General features: G+C 40.3%; 1 protein-coding gene across 8 annotated transcripts in view; it reads left to right on the top strand.

Moving 5' to 3' along the window:
- The first annotated feature begins 7,959 nt into the window (after positions 1-7,959).
- The window catches only part of LOC128692637 (RUN domain-containing protein 1), a 71,690-nt gene continuing 63,618 nt past the window's right edge, over positions 7,960-16,031 (top strand). The window contains exons 1-3 of one of the 8 annotated variants that reach the window (XM_070089904.1): positions 8,020-8,096; positions 10,584-12,788; positions 15,138-15,246. The gene's annotated coding sequence lies outside the window, so the exon portion shown is untranslated. Of the gene's footprint in view, positions 8,097-10,583; positions 12,789-15,137; positions 15,247-16,031 lie in introns of all 8 variants that reach the window. The other 7 variants (XM_070089901.1, XM_070089900.1, XM_070089899.1 and 4 more) reach the window with 7 other exon arrangements.

Genomic DNA, 16,031 nt, shown 5'->3' with positions numbered 1-16,031 from the left:
CATATGCAACAGTTAGACAATGTTGTTAGGTAAGACACATATGCAACATAGTCAGGAACTATCTGTTCCTGACTATGGAACTGAACTTCTCCAGGCCGAGGGACTGACAACCTCAAATTCTACGACTTCAAGGGTGATGGACTGATTACATCGTCTTCACATCTCTACTGTTCCTGCCTACTTTCTGTATTCGACTGAAGAAGCCTACTGTGTAGGCGAAACGTTTCGGAATAAAGTTGTCTAACTGTTGCATATGTGTCTTACCTAACAACCTGTCGGTATTGTATACCATTTTGATGTTCATCTACTATATTATGTTTGGTAGCAGAGCAGGAGATGCACAAATTAACATTAAGATCGACAACACTCTAGTTACCAGACATAATGAGGGCAAATTCCTAGGCCTATACCTTGACAACAACCTGAATTTCAGCACCCATATCCAACCCATAACCAAAAAAGTATCCAAAACGGTTGGGATCCTCTCCAAGATACGATACTACGTGCCGCAAACTGCCCTTATCACACTATACCATTCACTTATATATCCATACCTCACCTATGCTATTTGTGCTTGGGGATCAACTGCAGCAACACACCTAAAGCCAATAATAACCCAACAAAAAGCTGCAGTAAGAATAATCACTAAATCCCATCCCTGGCACCACCCCCCTCCACTCTTCATAGATCTAAACTTACTCCTTGTTCAGTACATCCACACTTACTACTGTGCAATCTACATCTACAGGACCTTAAACTCCAATATCAACCTTGACCTAAAACGCTTTCTTGATAGTTGTGACAGAACCCACAGGCATAACACCAGACACAAACATCTCTACGACATTCCCCGTGTCCGACTAAACCTTTACAAAAATTCAATGTATGTCAAAGGCCCTAAAATCTGGAACACCCTATCTGAGAACTCTAGAACTGCAGACACATTCATCACCTTCAAAACTACAATTAGAAAACATCTTATCTCCCTGATACACCCCATCAACTAACTATACGAATACCACCTGGTGGTTCACACTTACACTCACTCACCCATTTGACCATAAACAGAAATATTAATCTTAATCTTAAAATAATGAATCCTATGACACTCCAATACTGAAACTATGTACTGTGCCAAAACAAAAGCATTCACATTGCTAAACTCACAAACTAGTATTTAGTCACTTAGCCGTAATACCAACTTACCTCATAATTTGTAATATTTTAAAATAAAGAATTGTTAGGTAAGACACATATGCAACAGTTAGGTATCTTTATTTTGAAACGTTTCGCCTACACAGTAGGCTTCTTCAGTCGAGTACAGAAAAGTTGATAGAAGCAGAAGATACTTGAAGACGATGTAATCAGTCCATCACCCTTAAAGTTTTGAGGTGGTCAGTCCCTCAGTCTGGAGAAGAGCATTGTTCCGTTGTCTGAAACAATATTGTTTCATATTGTTTCAGACAACGGAACAATGCTCTTCTCCAGACTGAGGGACTGACCACCTCAAAACTTTAAGGGTGATGGACTGATTACATCGTCTTCAAGTATCTTCTGCTTCTATCAACTTTTCTGTACTCGACTGAAGAAGCCTACTGTGTAGGCGAAACGTTTCAAAATAAAGATACCTAACTGTTGCATATGTGTCTTACCTAACAATCTGTCGGTATTTTATACCATTTTAATGTTCAAAATAAAGAATTAAACTAAGTCTGCCCGAAATGCCTAGCCATGCTAGGCGTTCTAGTGGTACACTCTGTAATCATTATTTAACTACATGTAAACCACACAACAACCAAATTCTGTAAATTCAACATTGTAATCTTTATAGAGAATAAACTTTGAATTTGAATTTGAATTTGAATTATATGAGCTGCTTCAATAAGACATCATTTTTGTAAGGCTAGACATGAACAGAGCATTGTTAGTGTTGCCAAGACGAGCACATTAGCCAGAAAGAGACTGACCAGTTCAAAGTATTGGAGAGGACAGAAGAGCATTGGTGTAGACACCAGAAGCATCAGTGATTGGAGAAATATGAAAAAGATTTATACGAAGGGTAACAAAAAAAAAAGTTTGACAGCTACAGCAGAGGGTGTTAAGGTTTTGAAGAGTGGAAATATAGGGAAAGCAAAGAATAAGGACTTCACAGGAGAGATATGTTTGGATTATTATAATCATGGGGAGCGCTAAACCCGTAGGGATTATACAGCGTATGTAGGGGATGACAGAAGACATTCAGGATCGATTCAGAGAACTGGAGCACAGATCCAATTGCCTAGATCAGGAACCCTCACCAGCGTCAATGAACCTTCTTAAAGGCTGCCACAAAACTTCGACATCCTGTGTAAGCCTTACCTCATAAAAAAAAGTGCAATGCGCATAAAGGGCCCCAAGATCTGGAATTCAGTACCTGAACCAATAAAAGGTCTCCTGTCTGCCAATCAGTTTAGAGCTATGATCCAAAAACCTAGCAGAGTTTACTGCCAGAGGGGAATCATAGGCCTGTGTTCCGTGTGCAAAATAATAATAATAGAACTTTTCTTTGTCAGAGGAAAGAAAGTCTCCCTGATAACATTGTGTATAGTGTATACTACAGTGGCTCCCTAGTATATAGATGATAAAGGCTAAAGTGTCATTTGAAAACAGGTGAATTTGTAAATGAAGTGATAAGCCTATAGAGGCAGGTGCCAGAAGTCGCCAGAATCTTACCACAGTGGTCAGCTGTTTTAATAATCTTCCTGGCCTGCTAGTGTACTCGCATATAATCTAGTGATACCAGTGAATAGCAGAATACAGTGTTGTAGTAGCAACTAACCAGTATTATAATGGTACTTAGTGGAGTGGAGTGACTTTCATTAGTTTCTTTTTTCTTGAAATACCAGACGTATACTGTGAATTTCATATAACCTGTAGTTACCAGCGGTCGCAATATACACAACGAGAAGCAAATATTACTACAGAAAAAGCGTCCTTCCTCCAAAATTTCCACCAGTCAGCTATAGTGATAATATAGCATTTATTGTGGTGGAGACGAAAAAAAAAAAACTAGAAAAGCTAGATACAACGATTGATAAACAAGGGTTGAGGCTCGACCGTTCGTCATTGTAGGAGCTGCCAGAAATCACCGGTTCTTCAACACGCAAGTTATACTTTTGTATCAATCAAATCACATATTACTCGGGTAGATAATTTCCAGTAGATCCTTCATGTGTTAGCCCAAATCACCGACCAGTATGTTTTAAATAAGTGACCCACTGATCAGACAGACTGGTCCGAACCCTTGACTGGTCCGAACCCTTGACTGGTCCGAACCCTTGACTGGTTTCAAACGGATTCGTTGGACAATAAAGCAGACTGTAAACGGATGGGGTTGTAGGCGCCCTTATCAAACACAAACAATAAATATAAATCAGGAACGTACACGGTAAGCTGTCCAATATACAAGGACAGTTAGAAATAGAAATACAAATAGCTAGAGCTTCATTTAAAAAGGTTATTAATAGAGTATTCAAGAGGTTGCTAGTAGAATTACAGTAAATCAACCATTCAAATCATTATGAAGCTCTGTGTAGTCTGCGGTCAATCAAACAAACGGGCTTCCACATGGATAAATTGTCATTTTTGTGGAAATTGGTGTCACGCCCCTTGTGCAGATATCCAAGAACTAGCTACAAGCAGTATTAAAACAGGGAAGTGTTTTTGGGTATACCCAAATGAGGAAAATCTGTGGACTAAAATCACAAGGGTATTAAAAGAGGATAACATCAAAGGTGCTTTCATAGACAACCTGGAAGCTTTCTACAACGGATGGGAACATAAAAAGTCTGGGATGAATGGTACTGCCCTTGATACTGGCCATGTAGTCAGAAACTGTAAGGCTGGAGGTGATGTCCTGGTAGTCAGTAAATGTGGGGCTGATAGTGCTGTCCTGGGAGACAGTAATGGTGAAGCTGGAGGTGCTGTCCTGGGAGACAGTAATGGTGAAGCTGGAGGTGCTGTCCTGGGAGACAGTAATGGTGAAGCTGGAGGTGCTGTCCTGGGAGACAGTAATGGTGAAGCTGGAGGTGCTGTCCTGGGAGACAGTAATGGTGAAGCTGGAGGTGCTGTCCTGGGAGACAGTAATGGTGAAGCTGGAGATTTTGTCCAGGTAGTCGGGAATTATACGCAGGAAGGAATACATATAAATGACCTCACAGGGGACAGGAGCCATAGTGGGGAAACAAGTGTAGTCAAAGATAAGATAAAACCAATATTGCAAACTAGAAATACCACAGGAAATAGCAAACAAGAGGACTCCACTAGCAATAGTGAGGATATATTACCAAAAACAACTGGTGGGAGCTCCATTGTTGGTGCTAGGGAGGATAGGAATAAGACAGGGAAACATGCACCAACAGGGAATACAGTCACAGAAACCCAAGGCAAACGGAAACCAAGCCTGTGCACATACTATGCACTTGGTATCTGCAGACATGGGAAATCTGGAAAAACAGATGGGACGTGCAACTATGACCACCCTAGAAAATGCCATGCCCATATGACAACAGGAAAATGCAAACTCCCTTCCTGTAAGCTTTTTCACCCTGAAATGTGTACCTCTTCAGTACAGGAAAGACTGTGCTATAACTTAAATTGCCAGGCACACCATCTAAAGGGGAAAAAAGATACAAAACATCCAGGCCATGGGAAAACCTGGGTAGCCACAGCCACTCAAGAGGGAGAGGTTTTTTAGTACCAGGAAGGAAAAAAAACTGGCAGGAAATGGCAGAAATCGTACACCAAATCCAGTCATTCCTGGAGTGGAACCACAGTCGATGGCCTCCACTCCAAACCAACAGATACAGATACTAATGCTGGAAAAAAAATATCTCCCCCAGTACCAACAATACCACCAGTCCGATAACATTCTTCTTTGCAAATATACAGGGTCTAAAGCTAGCAACAAACAACAAAATACCTTTCATCCGTGGACTGCTTGCAGAGGCAAAGGCAATGTTCGCGGCTTTCACTGAGACCCACGTAAAGGATCACTTGGACAACGAAATATGGACCCCAGGTTACATCCTATACAGATGTGACAGAGTGAACAGGCAAAAGGGGGGGGGGTTGGCCTGTACATTGCTGAGTCACTTGTTTGCAAAGAACTGCTAAATTCCTCAAATGATGTAGTGGAAGTTTTAGCAGTAAAGGTCGAGAACCAAAACCTAGTCATTGTGGTAGTCTACAAGCCTCCGGATGCAACATCCCAGCAATTCCAGGAAAAGCTGTTAAAAATTGACCACTGTCTGGAAAATCTTCCAGCTCCTGCACCCAACATCTTGCTCCTGGGGGATTTCAACTTAAGGCACCTAAAATGGAGGAATATAGCAAATAATATTGTTGCAGTAATAACACCAGGAGGCAGCTCTGATGAAAACTCACAGTCACACGAGCTTTTAAATCTCTGCACAAAATTCAATTTAAACCAACAAATAATAGAGCCTACTAGACTGGAGAATACACTAGACCTCATCTTCACTAACAATGATGATCTGATAAGAAATGTCACCATATCAAAAACAATATACTCAGATCACAACATAATTGAGGTTCAGACATGTATGCGTGGAGCCCCAGACCGACATAATGAGACTAGTCACGAGGGAGCATTCACCAAATTCAACTTCAATAACAAAAACATAAAGTGGGACCAAGTAAACCAAGTCCTAACCGATATAAACTGGGAAGATATACTAAGCAACACAGACCCCAACTTATGCCTAGAACAGATTAACTTGGTGGCACTCGATGTATGCACAAGGCTTATTCCTCTAAGAAAAAGGAGGAGTAGATGTAAAATAGAAAGAGACAGGCGCTCCCTTTACAGGCGACGGAAAAGAATAACAGAGCGGCTAAAAGAGGTCAATATATCTGAAATGCGTAGGGAGACACTGGTCAGAGAAATAGCAAGCATCGAACTCAAGCTAAAGGAATCTTATAGGAGTCAGGAATCGCAGGAAGAACTAAAAGCCATAAATGAAATCGAAAGAAACCCAAAGTATTTCTTCTCCTATGCCAAATCAAAGTCGAGAACAACGTCCAGTATTGGGCCCCTACTTAAACAAGATGGGTCCTACACAGATGACAGCAAGGAAATGAGTGAGCTACTCAAGTCCCAATATGACTCAGTTTTTAGCAAGCCGCTAACCAGACTGAGAGTCGAAGATCAAAATGAATTTTTTATGAGAGAGCCACAAAATTTGGTTGACACATGCCTATCCGATGTTATCCTGACGCCAAATGACTTCGAACAGGCGATAAATGACATGCCCATGCACTCTGCCCCAGGGCCAGACTCATGGAACTCCGTGTTCATCAAGAACTGCAAGAAGCCCCTATCACGAGCCTTTTCCATCCTATGGAGAGGGAGCATGGACACGGGGGTCGTCCCACAGTTACTAAAAACAACAGACATAGCCCCACTCCACAAAGGCAGGTGAAATTGCTGACCTAGAAAATGTACAGAGAACCTTCAAGGCGCGCATAACGGAGATAAAACACCTCAATTACTGGGAGCGCTTGAGGTTCGTAAAACTGTATTCCCTGGAATGCAGGCGGGAGAGAGACATGATTATATACACCTGGAAAATCCTAGAGGGACTAGTACCGAACTTGCACACGAAAATCACTCACTACGAAAGCAAAAGACTTGGCAGACGATGCAACATCCCCCCAATGAAAAGCAGGGGTGTCACTAGCACGTTAAGAGACCATACAATAAGTGTCAGGGGCCCGAGACTGTTCAACTGCCTCCCAGCATACATAAGGGGGATTACCAACAGACCCCTGGCAGTCTTCAATCTGGCACTGGACAAGCACCTAAAGTCGGTTCCTGACCAGCCGGGCTGTGGCTCGTACGTTGGTTTGCGTGCAGCCAGCAGTAACAGCCTGGTTGACCAGGCTCTGATCCACCAGGAGGCCTGGTCACAGACCGGGCCGCAGGGGCGTTGACCCCCAGAACTCTCTCCAGGTAAACTCCAGGTCATCTCCCCAACAACTACACCAATACTTTGCTGTACCAAACAAGACCACCTCATCCAACTACTTCCTGTTTCTTAACTATCTCTTATAATTTTTCCATAGTCTGAAATCATAGAGCTAGTTTAAAATTGCTTAATAAAGCCCAATCAACCTAAGATCACTAAATGAGTTTAAAGTATTAATACACACTTAAAACTGTACTATTGTCGATTGTACTAATTGTAATATTTTTTGGTACCTCTTTATAATACTACAAAATTAAAATTTACCGCTCAATAACCTATGTTTAATCTTAAGTAGTGTGTACTAAGCATTAGTATTATTCTGACAGAAATGCTTTCTTTGTGTCTAACAATATTATACAGGTAAACAGCGTGTTTCAAAATTATGGACCCGATCGTTCAATATACTGCTGTGAAATTGGGTCCATCACTTTGAAACACCCTGTATTAGATGTAAACTTCACTTTGTATACTACACAAAGAAATGAAGATGTTTGTTTTGTTTTTATATAAACGCTATAATAATTTGTCAGACAAAATAATTACAAAAATGTCATAATCATAAAGCAGATTGTTAATGTCATAGATGGCAAACTGCAACATTTTTATAAGCCAATTTTGTTAAATAATCATCCAGTAGTGTATTTATAAGTTAATTTTATTTGTCTAGAAAAATAATACATTTTCGTCTGATAAAAAAAATCGAGTTTCATGCAATTAATCGGATGTCACTACTTACAGGCATTGAACTGTGACGTCATAACTGTCCGAATATTTCTATTATTATAAACGAAACATCGTAATGTCAACTAAACCAAAGTGTAACTCGACAAGAATAATTAATTTTATATTAAATCCCATCATAAATGACATACAAATACAAGAAGCAGTTTGAAGCGATAGGTATTTCAAAGTTGATCACGAGAGAAATCATTTTGAGAGAAGTTTCGAAGGCGTTGTAGCAGACGACTCGAGTCCGGATAATCGATGAGTAGTTTGTGTGTAGGTGGGATTGGTGTTGATTTTTGCTCTCTCACTTGCTGTGTTTATCTTCGTATTACATCTTCCCGGGTAAAACTATCAGGCTGTTATCTTAGTTTGATGTTGTATCTGGTGCGCCAATAGTTCTCTGTGATAACTGCGTCTGTGATCCTGATAATGATCTTGGCTGACGATAAATCTTATCTTGGTCATGGACCACAGGCGAGAAATTTATTATCTGATAAGAGCTCTTATGGTACCTTGAAGGGGGGTTCCTTGATGCCGGTGAGGGGATTTTGATCCAGGGATCTGGAACAACCCTTTCTGCGGATCAAACCCGATAATCTTCCATTCTCTAAGACAAGATTTGCCTTGATAATCTAATAAAGTCAGTGCGTCATCGAGGACTTCGTCTTTTTTCCATTTGAGTCTTTAATTTTTGTCCCCCAGGATGCCACCCACACCAGTCAACTAACACCCAGGTACTCACTGCTAGGTGAATAGGGGCAACAGGTGTATACCTGGAGAGGGTTTCGGGGGTCAACGCCCCCGCGGCTCAGTCTGTGACCAGGCCTTGTGGTGGATCAGGGTCTGATCAACCAGGCTGTTACTGCTGGCCGCACGTAAACCAACGTAAGAATTACAGCCCAGCTGATCAGGTACTAACTTTAGTGTAAGTAAGTACTGTAAGTTTATGCAGGTATACACAAATACAGTTACATAGATTATCATACATAGCAGCATATGTGTAGAGAACCTACGATAACCCAAAAAAGTCAGACAGAGTGACTTATTTCCTCTCCAGTGCCTTCTCGAAGACAGCCAGGGGTCTATTGGTAATCCCCCTTATGTATGCTGGGAGGCAGTTGAACAATCTTGGGCCCCTGACACTTCTTGTGTTATTTCTTAGTGTAGTCGTGGCACCCCTGCTTTTCATTGGGGGGATGTTGCATCTCCTGCTGAGTCTTACTTTCATAGGGAGTGATTTTCGTGTGCAAGTTTGCTATTAATCCCTCTAGGATTTTCCAAGTGTATATTATCGTGTATCTCTTGCCTGTGTTCCAGGGAATACAAATCAAGGGACTTTACCATTCCCAGTAATTTAGATGCTTTATCATACTTATGTGTGCTGTGAAAGTGTAAGGAAACATGCCCAGTGTCTCCACCCATGCTGGGGATCAATCCCCAGACACATGGCTTATGAAGTAAGTGTTGCCAATCGAGCCAAGGGACACCGTAAGAGCTTTGCGCTTCTCTGCAAGTACTTCAGTACTTGACCTTTGAGACTAATTAATCTATAAACCTTATTACAGTACCTGCTTAGTATTGATTATAATAATTACAATACCCCATGTTTAGTGCAATGTACCTACTGCGGTCGTGCAATTAATTTGTGCTATTAGTTGCATCTTAGAATTAACTATTTTATGCTTCACAACCTGCATACAGATTTCTAGGTGCAGGCCATCCTATTCCCATTTTAGTGTTTATCAGTTCATCATGCATCATCTTGCCTTGTACTTAACATTGTAGTCATTGTATATTTACCATTTTGTCATTGTATATTTGCTATTGTATCCTATTGCTGTTTTGTACTATTTACTGGCTCATTGTGTATTGTCCTACCTTGTACTTAATTAGCATTGCAGTCATTGTTTACTATTTTATCACTGTATGTTTACTATTTTGTCTAATTTACTTGGACACTGTTCATTGATGCCAACTTTATCCAATCTTTCTTTTATTATAAATAATACTATTACCACTGACTACTCCATTTACAGTTCATTATTTACAGTAGACCATTATATTACACGGTTTTATTTGGCACATTTTGGTTATTGCACTGTTGAAAAATTGCGGCACAATTTTATACAACACTTTGTAAAATTAACTTAACACTGTTCGAATTGTGGGAGGTGAAAAATTTGGAGTCTCGCCCCCAGGATACTTTCCCAACACAGCTAGGAGCTAGCATAATAATAAACACAGCTAGGAGCTAGCTGTGTTTATTATGTTTGTGGATTGAGTTTAGATATTTTAATTGCCATATCTTGTATCTGCCAAGCAATCATGGCATGCAGTAGGCATACAAGTGTTGCTGAAAGTAACAAGAAAAGGTTTAAGTGTTTAAATCTAGGAGTTACAAAGAAAACAGAGATATTAGACAGGCTTAAGAGTGGCTCATGTGTGGTGGATATAGTGAGGGCCTATGGCCTTAATGAAGCATCAGTTCATACAATTAAAAAGAGTGAAATAAATATACAAAGTTGTGTAATGAATAACCCAGGATATCATCTCATGAAAAGAATATGTAGATCACAACAAGTATAAATAAAGCTGAAAACTTGTTGCTTGAATGGATCGAACAAAAAACAAAGGTGCACCACGTAATTTCATCTTAATTAGGGAAAAGGCCTTACAGTTGTTTAAAGCAGCATGAGATAAGGAGGACCTGAAAAAGAGTGTATGTTTAGCGCAGGCTGGTTGCATAATAAGTTGCATAATATTAAGTTTTCTGGTGAAAGTGCTTCAGCTGATCATACAACAGCAAGTAATTTCCCTTCTGAATTGCAGGAAATTATTTCTGAGGGTGACTATGAGCCACATCAAATGTTTAATGCTAATGAATCAAGTGAATCAAGTGTTTTTTCGAAGAAAATACCAACAAGAACTTATATCTGTCAGCAAGAGAAAAGTGCACTGGGCTTCAAGACAGCAAAGGATTGCTTCACCTTGCTCCTTTGCTGTAATGCATCAGGTGATTTCAAGTGTAAGCCCATGGTTATGTACCTTTCTAAGAATCCTCGTGCTTTGAAAAGTGTAAATAAAAACACCTTACCAGTAATTTGGAGGTCAAGCCAGTCACTGGTTTTCCCTTGCTTGAGAGTCAGGTTCAGGGAATTGTTCAGCTGGCAAAGAGATTACCAGGTTATAGTTTTGAAGATATGAATGAAGATGTGAATGAGCTCTTAGAAGACGATGATGATGTCGTCGATGACGACGACGACTGGAGTCCAGAGGAAATATTGGCAGAGCTCAGTGCACAGATACATGGGAGCCACATAACAGAAGATGAAGAAGAACCTGAAGAAAAACAGTTAACATTACAGCAGTTACGTGAGCAGTTCTGTGTTGCTGCAGAACTAGCAGACTTTTTCACTGAAGAGGACCCTGACAAATCTAGAAGCAGTGCTTTGAAACAGGGTCTAAACCAGCTGATGATGTCTTACCATCAGCTGTATAATGTACTGCAGGGTAAAAGAGCCCAGAGATCCATTACAGAATTTATGCACACTCAGGGCAACATGGGTTTACAGCAGGTCACTCCTGTCTGTCCCAACTACTGGATCACTACAACAAGGTCCTAGATGCACTAGAAGACAAAAAGAAAGCAGATGTAATATACACAGACTTTGCGAAAGCCTTCGACAAGTGTGACCATGGCGTAATAGCACACAAAGTGCGTGCTAAAGGAATAACAGGAAAAATTGGTAGATGGATCTATAATTTCCTCACAAACAGAACACAAATAGTAGTAGTCAACAGAGTAAAGTCTGACGCGGCTATGGTGAAAAGCTCTGTTCCGCAAGGCACAGTACTAGCTCTCATCTTGTTTCTCATCCTCATATCTGACATAGACAAGGATGTCAGCCACAGCACCATGTCTTCCTTTGCAGATGACACCCGAATCTGCATGACAGTGTCTTCCGTTGCAGACACTGCAAGGTTCCAGGCGGACATCAATCAAATCTTTCAGTGGGTTGCAGAAAACAATATGAAGTTCAATGATGAGAAATTTCAATTACTCCGATATGGTAAACATGAGGAAATTAAAACTTCATCAGAGTAGAAAACAAATTCCAGCCACAAAATAGAGCAAAAAACTAACGTCAAAGACCTGGGAGTGATCATGTCGGAGGATCTCTCCTTCAAGGACCATAACATTGTATCAATCGCATCTGCTAGAAAAATGACAGGATGGGTTAATGAGAACCTTCAAAACTAGGGATGCCAAGCCCATGATGACACTCTTCAGGTCGCTTGTTCTATCTAGGCTGGAATATTGCTGCACACTAACAGCACCTTTCAAGGCAGGTGAAATTGCTGACCTAGAAAATGTAAAGAGAACCTTCACGGCACACATAACGGAGATAAAACACCTCAATTACTGGGAGCGCTTGAAGTTCCTGAACCTGTACTCCCTGGAATGCAGGTGAGGGAGAGATACATGATTATATACAGCTGGAAAATCCTAGAGGGACTAGTACCGAACTTGCACATGAAAATCACTCGCTACAAAAGCAAAAGACTTGGCAGATGATGCAACATCCCCCCAGTGTAAAGCAGGGGTGTCACTAGCACGTTAAGAGACAACACAGTAAGTGTAAGGGGCCCAAGACTGTTCAACTACCTCCCAGCATATGTAAGGGGGATTACCAGTAGACCCCTGGCTGTCTTCAAGCAGCCACTGGACAAGCACCTAAAGTAAGTACCTGACCAGCAGGGCTGTGGCTCGTACATTGGATTGCATGCAGCCAGCAGTAACAGCCTGGTTGATCAGGCTCTGATCCACCATGAGGCCTGGTCACAGACTGGGCTGCGGGGGTGTTGACCCCCAGAACTCTCTCCAGGTAAACTCCAATACAACCATCGACTTTAGCACCAGAACCTCTACCATCCACTTCTGCCAACAACCATCCAAGTCAGCCCAGTAGGGGCAAACCATGCATCTCCACTGTCTTCACAATTATCCACAAACACCAGTACCCACAATTTAAGGTAAGAATTACTATTATTTTTGTTACAGTTGAAGTCTTAAGCATTAAAAAAATCATATATCACGACAGTGAACTACAATTACGTATTAACTATTATTTTTGTAAGATATGTTGGTTTGAAAACAAGTTGTTTGGCTTTTTGGGGCTCCCAGGAACAGTTTATCTAATACGATTTTACCTAACACGGCGTTTTTCAGGAATGTAAGTATCGTGTAATATAATGGTCTACTTTAATAATATTTACCAGTTAACTGTATAATCCCACCTAGCCATTGTTACCCTGAATGCTGACATTGACCCTGACTTAACTCTTTCTTCTTTCTTTCAATGCACTGGCCGTATCCCACTGAGGCGGGGTGGCCCAAAAGAAAAAATGAAAGTTTCTCCTTTTACATTTAGTAATACAGCCTCTCCTCACTTAGCGATGTACTTGTTTACCGAACGATGGGCTCTATGATGCAGTATTCATACCTAAATAATGTGTATTAGAGCTGATTTCCTCTATACTCTTTATTTCAGTATACAGTACACTACTGTATAAACATTTAAAAATATACCAGAAATGTTATAAATAGTGCAAAGATGACATTAAAACAATATCAAAGATGGTTAACACAATCTCTCTAGCATTATAGTATGCTCCTCGCTTAGCGACAATTTCGTTTAACAGTGTAGTCTCAGGAACGGAATTCTGTCGTTAAGTGAGGAGAGGCTGTATATACGGGAGAAGGGGTTACTAGCCATTTGCTTCTGGCATTTTAGTTGGCTTACGGAGGAAGTATTTTGTTCCACTTCCCCATGGAGATAAGTGGAAATAAACAAGAACAAGACCTAGTAAGAAAAATTGAAGAAAACCCAGAAGGGTGTGTATATATATGTTTGTACAGGCATGTATAGTGTGGTCTTATTGTAAGTAGAAGTAGAAAAACATACCTGAAATCTTGCATGTTTATGAGACAGAAAAAAAGACACCAGCAATCCTACCATCATGTAAAACAATTACAGGCTTTTGTTTTACACTCACTTGGCAGGACAGTAGTACCTCCCTGGGTGGTTGCTGTCAACCAACCTACTACTATCTATATAACCTAAATCTTAATACTTAACTGAGAGCAACTGTCTTTACTCTGCAGCATCCCAAGCCAAAACTATCTTTAATAATGCCAGGAATATAACTTTTAACCATAATATTAGATACCTGAGTAAGCACTACGATCTCTGGGCACTCCTGGATTCCTTAAATACAACTCTCTCTTGTAACATTCTTATTGAAACATGGCTTAAGCAAGACACAACAGATATTTACACACTACCAGGATACACAGCAATTCACAACTGCAGGATAGACCAAATGGGGGAGGGGGGAAGGTATTGCCATCTACTTGAGGGCCTTGTTCCAAATCTGTACACTTCCATAACATACTTAATTGAGGGAGATGGGAGAAACCTAGTGAAAAGCAGCGGTACAGTATACCTGGAGAGGGTTTTGGGGGTCAACACCCCCCACTGTCCAGTCTGAGACCAGGCCACAATAAGAACTCTGTATCAATGTTCGTGGCCTCTTACTATTCAACATCTTGCCTGAAGATATTAACCACTGCCGGGATAATTGTAGAAGTCTTCAAGAGGAAATTAGGCAAATATCTTCACCAGGTGCCATATCAAACAGGCTGTGATGGATATGTGGGTCAGTGAGCCACCAGCAGCAACAGCCTGGTTTTTCAGGCAAGCACCAGACAAGCCTGGCCCTTAGCCAGGCTTGGTAGTAGAAAAACACTCGTAACTCGTTAAAGGTAATGTAAAGGTATATCTGGGGGGAGGGCTGTGCCTGCCTTCTCCTTTGGGGGGGATGGCTGTGCCCGTCTTCCCGTGTTTTGTTTTTCACCTCATGAAGCTCATTTACAGTTCATCCACTTTTGTTTTCCTGTTATCAAATTAATTGTATTACCTATTAAACTTCATAATCTAGTATGTATTCTGACAAATTTTCTAAGATTGCTGCACTCTCTTAAGGTGATTCATCTCTTGTACACCTATGAGTAATAAATCTCATATATTTGGCAACTCACTGTGCTAGCAGGTGTTCTTGAGTGTCCTTTTCGAGCAGGTGTTACCCACCTGTCCCTGCTGTTTACTTATCCAGTGTGCTACGTGATTGAACACTTTCCATTTATTTGTAGTTTAATATGGAATTTTTTTAATTCAATATTTCCTAGGTGTTTTGTATATGTAAAGTGTTTTGTATTCTTTATATTTAGTATTATAGGCAGCTATTGATTGCCTGGTGAAAGAATATTCATGTACATTATGTAGTGATATCACTGTATTTAACAAGTGTCTTATTTGGCAGCACTGCTGACCTGGTGGCTCTGACTATGCTCAGGGGATTGGTAGTTCAGTGACTGGCACCACTCGACTTGCAAGCTGCAGGTCTGTTAACTTGGCTGGTTCTTATGGTGGTGAGAATTAAAGCATTTTTATATAAAAGATAAAGATTTTATTTCTTTGTAAAGGTTACAATGTGTAATTACAATTTTGGATTGCTAAGTACAAAGAAAGCCACTATCATGCCAGGGCATTTTGGGCAGATTTTATAAAAAAAAAAAATGGGTTCAAGATACTGTACTTTACTTAAGAGTTTTAGATTGGAAAAAAAGTTCTAGGTGTATCACATTCAAGTATAAATGTTAGAGTAACTTTTTTTGCAGTAATCTTTTATCATGTGCTTAATCTTTAATGTCCCAGTGAATTTTAAATGTAAAACTATCAGTGCACATGCTGTAATATGTAAACTTTATTCCCTGTACTAAAGTAGTTTTTTGTACAAATGTAGTACAGTACATTGGGCTTCACAAGAACTGCTATTAACCCTTTCAGGGTCGACAGGCCCTCTCAGAGACTTGTTCTCAGGGTCGGCCAAATTTCAAAAAAAAAAAAAATTATTTTTTCTTATGAAAAGATAGAGAATCTTTTCCCGATCATAATGACACCAAAAGTATGAAATTTGATGGAAAAACTTACAGAATTATGCTCTCACGAAGTTAGCAGTCTCGACGATGTTTATGCATCAGCATTTTTTGCCCACTTTGAGCCCTATTTTCGGCCAATTCCAGTATACTTGTCGACAAAAATCATAACTATTGCGCTAGAACTCCATTTTTTCTATCGAATGAGTACAAGAAACCACCCATTTACCGATTTCAACTATCCAACACAGTGGTCAGAATTTAGCAATTTTACCAAT

Source organism: Cherax quadricarinatus, chromosome 30 (genome assembly GCF_038502225.1).
Source record: "Cherax quadricarinatus isolate ZL_2023a chromosome 30, ASM3850222v1, whole genome shotgun sequence".
Taxonomy (NCBI): domain Eukaryota; kingdom Metazoa; phylum Arthropoda; class Malacostraca; order Decapoda; family Parastacidae; genus Cherax; species Cherax quadricarinatus.
This window is presented reverse-complemented; position numbering and strand designations above follow the sequence as displayed.